Raw genomic sequence first — 4,910 nt, 5'->3', positions numbered from 1 at the left:
TAGTTTAGTAATTTGATCATAGATGTTCTTGTGGTGATGACTTCCAGATTTTGGGGAATAATAGATGTTGAATTTTAGAAGTTATTGAATTGGTTTTTAATTAATGAGTTTAAGTCTTCCGCATTACTTTCTGTTGATATTATATTGAAATGTTAGGGTTTAGATTGGTTGGTTCGCTCACATAGGAGGGTAAGTGTGGGTGCCAGTCGCGGCTCGGTTTTGGGTCGTGACATGAATGTACTTCAAGATGAATAAGAAATTTTTCTCTTTTCCCTACTTTATTCGTCTTCTAATTCCATATAGTTTCATAACACGTTATCAGCACGATTGTTCTATTTTTAAAGAATGATGAAGAAGACGGGAAAGTGCAAAAGAGATCTTGCATAAGTTATGCAATAAGGTTCTTATATCTTCAAGGTATGATTTATTTTTATGTTATAATTATTTATATAACAGATCTGGAGGTACCATCTACAGTAAGTATTTAAAGAGACTTGTCGACTTTCTATAGGTTTTATTTTAATCGACTGGGAAGATAATTTTTTAAAGTTATTTTAATAATTAAATAATCACAATTTAGTGAAATGTATGTTTTCAATCTTTATATGAGGTATGTGATCTATTAAGCTATATTTATTAACTACTAATGTTGATTATAATAAATCAATAATCTCAATTTTGTGTGTAATTATAATGTACGATCATATTAATGATCATCAAAAGTGATAAAATTACAATTATTTTGAAGATTTAAGGTTGAGCCTCATTATGGGTAAAACGATAGATTTAAGTTTTGTCGCACCAAATGAATAAGATGATGGATTTATGTCCAATCACATAAAGAGGGTAAGACATTGGGTTAAAGTCCTGATGCATCATGATGATAAGATATTGGGTTCAATACTCATAGATCTATGACCTAAGACACTTTTATATAGATAAGACGTTGAGTTTGAGTCCTAATGCACTATATTGATGATATTTTGACTATTAAAGCAAAAAGTATGCTTTTGATGAGAAGTAGTCATGAACCCTATTCAATTGAAAGCTTTCATTCCCTAAAGTGAATGTGATAGTAATGCATATTACCTCTGAAAGAAGACAAGTGATTGAACAATGCACATAAATATAGAATGAGGTACTAAAGCTATCATAATTTGATATGCACATGTTTGTGTTCCATTCATCAAGAATGAGAACTTTTAATAAATTCTAAAAATATAAATTCATTCTTTAAAGGGACTGAGGTGTAAGTTACCATGCTAGGCATGGAAAAGATTGTGACCTTTGTCAATATCACCAAGAATGTCTCTAAGAAGACATGTATTATAGAAAAGTTTCATGTTTTATCTTCGGGCTTGTATTGGACAAGAATCAATGCAATTGAGGCACATTTTTGGTAAATAAGAAGTTTACTAATTTCAATACTTTCTTGGTTTGACACGATTGTCTAGGACATCGTTAGTCTATAATGTTTAGACGAATTATGGAAAATTAAAGTGGACATCCATGGAAGAAACAAAATTTTTTTTTTTGAATGGTGAATTTTCTTGTACTGTTTGTTAGCAAGACAAGTTAATTGTGAGACCATCATATACGAAAGTTGAGATTGAATCCTCGGCATTGTAGGAACGTATACAAATATTTGTGGAGATATTCATCCACCTAGTGGATTGTTTAGATACTTAATGGTCCTAATAAATGTTTCTTCTTGATGGTCTCATGTGTGTTGATTGTTATCTCGCAACTTGATGTTTGCAAAAAATACTGGCACGAATGATACGATTACATGCATAATTTTCTGATAATCAGAGTAGTCTATTTAGTGATGAGATCACGACTCACCTTTAGAAGAGGTAGAGTAATTGAGAAAAAATATTTGAAATGTACTCTCCGAGTATTAAAGTTGAACTTTTCTCATATAATAGTAATAAATTGAGAATTAACTAAAGCAAAAAGACACATGACATAATAAACTTGGAGTTTACAAGTACTAATAATTTATTAGTTGGCATGAATAATTTGGTCATCCCAAAGATGTGCATACTGAATAATGAACATACATTGAAAAACTAGAAGATTCTTCAAGAATTCTTTTGTTGTTTGTTCTCATGACAAGTTGATTGGATCAACTAATATTGAGATTAAATCTGTGAATTCTGAAAAGTAAAAAAGGTGAATATGGGTCCGTTCACCTTTCATGTGACATGATAAAAAGATGTATTTATAAGATAATCACAAGTGCGTTTGTTGTCAACCTGTAGTTTGACATTCACAAAATTGTTTGTGCAAAAATAATTGAGTTAAGAACACAATTTCAGAATATGTAATCAAGACAATTTATCTTGAAAATATTGATAAATACTCAAAATGTTGTGACATTAAATGTCAGAAATAGTGAAATCATTGCTTGTGAAAATAAAGATCCATGTGTTGATCTGAAATATTATACCGCATACAAAAGTAATTGTATGCATCAATGATCAGATTTTCTTTCAATCGATTTATGGTCAAGGAAAAAATATTTTTCATCTGATTATTTTGGTATGTAGTATATAATGAATGAATATACAATGATGCACAAAGATAGATTCTCCAAATGATTTAGATATATGTTAGTTTTTCTAATATAAGGGAGAGACTAGAAGCAACATAAGAGTTGTAAGAAGCAACAGAAGAGTTGTAAATACTCCTATTGAATGTCCCTTAAGGATAAAGTTTATGACATGCATGATGCATGATAGACTAATCAATTATAAATAAAATAATCCTTGAAAAAGGGGGAGGATCAAAGAAACAAAATGATCATAATAAGGATACAATGTGCTCTTGGAGATCTTACGACATAACACTTTATAAAACCTCATGAGAGGGGTAGCTACCTAAAAATAATGAAGTGATGACATCTTAATAAATTATGTCGTATTGTGAATCAATGCAAAATGATATATCGTTGACGGTATCTTTGATACAATATCACGCAATATTGTAAAAGATTATTATGATATAAATTCTACGACTATTAGAGCATGCTGGTGTAGAAATAATTATCAAGTGAAAAGTGGAATGGTGCATCTTGGTAAGCGTAAAGCTTATTTCACTTGCAATCTAGGCATTAGAAGATGTCATACATCTAATATTGAATGTTGTCACTTAACAAAATTGAGATGAAAATATCCGATGAGTTCAAAATCTAAAGCATATACAAGTTTTTGGAAAACTTATTTATCGTCCTCATAAGGATTAAATTGATTCAAAATTCATAGAGCATATACAACTATTATTATGCAAGTTGACGACTAAAATTAAAACTCTTGAAGAGTTTTCAAAAGACAATAAATTATTTGGTTAAAGAAGTAGAAGTAAGGAACTTGCAGAAATCTTTGATCCTGAAGGAAAGATTCATAAAAGCAGATAGAAGAAAGTATATTTCATCAAGGTTTTTCTACACTCATGAGCTCCCAAAAATGGTGATATCAACATGCAACATGTTTGTTCAAGTAATACTACAATTGATTTATCCACCAATTCTCTACCAACTACAACATTCAAGAAGATGATGCTCAAGCTTGAAAAACGAAGATTCTAGTCTCTGCATTGATGTTGTCATTAGGGGGAGTTAATACGTGATGTACTCTTTTTTCCTCACAAGCTTTTGTCCCGCTGGGTTTTCCTTGTAAGGTTTTTAATGAGGCATCCATAATGGTATTATTAGATATCTGTACCATTTTTCCTTCACTAGATTTTTTTCCTACTGGTTTTTATCTAGTAAAGTTTTAACGAGGCACATAATCTATCGACATTCAAGGGGGAGTGTTATAAACAATTTGTATTATAGTGAATGTCTAATTATGTGGAGTCCTTGTAGAATATGGTTTAGGAATTCTACTTGGGGACCAAGTAAGGTTTTCCCAATAAATAAAGAGTTTTCTTTTATTGTAAATAAGATTTGTGAAAGATGAATGAATCCTGAATATACTTCAAAATGAATAAGAAATTTTTCTCTTTTTCCTACTTATTTATTCGTCTTCTAATTTCATATAGTTTCATAATAAAGAATAGTTAATTTAAAAATTGTACGGAACTGATTGATTCTCAAGAATAAATTAAGTATTTTAAATTTTAATTCAAAAAAATTAAATTTAACTCGATGACCCGCCTCACCTTCCACAATTTTTGAAAAATCATTTCCGGATTTGTCGCAGCTTACCTTGTTATGCCCCATTGTCATTTTTATTTTAAAATATGATTGTGATGAAAAAAATAATTTATAATTTAAAAAAAGATCAGATATTAGAACAAATATAATTGATAATCGTTATGAAAAGCATAATTTCACTATTTATTTTGTCAAGTTTTGATATATTCTAAATAGAATATATATATGCGTTTGCTTGGTACCTTGAGATTTTTAATTACAAAAAAGCTTTTTCAATCATGATCAGTTTATTAGTTGTTGGCTGACATCTAAGTTAATAATTTATATTAATTAAAGATATGATCGTTTAATGTTTTTGAGTTAGTTTGATACTATAAAAAAAAATATTGAACACTAAGCTTATTTTTATTATTAACGGTAAAATAGGAGTGAGTGGAAGAGAAGTTAAACAAAAAAGTAAGAAAATGACCTACTATCAAAGTGTCAAACAAAGGGGAGAACCTCGTACAACTATTATTGGTTGTGCCATTATCATTATATAAAAATTCTTCTAAAATAACTCATAAAAATTTGTGTAACTTTAAATTAATATTTTAAAATTAAATTGTTACTAAAAATAAAAACATATTATTCTTTTTCACATCGAGTAAAAGAAAAGTAACAGAGTAAAAAAAAAAAGGAATCATATAAATTATGACAAAAAAGAGATTATTTTGGCATGCATGAAATCTGTTTTTGGCACAATCTCCTT

The sequence above is a fragment of the Solanum pennellii genome, chromosome 9 (genome assembly GCF_001406875.1).
Source record: "Solanum pennellii chromosome 9, SPENNV200".
Lineage (NCBI taxonomy): Eukaryota > Viridiplantae > Streptophyta > Magnoliopsida > Solanales > Solanaceae > Solanum > Solanum pennellii.
The sequence above is the reverse complement of the archived record's forward strand: the minus strand, read 5'-3'. Positions refer to the sequence as shown.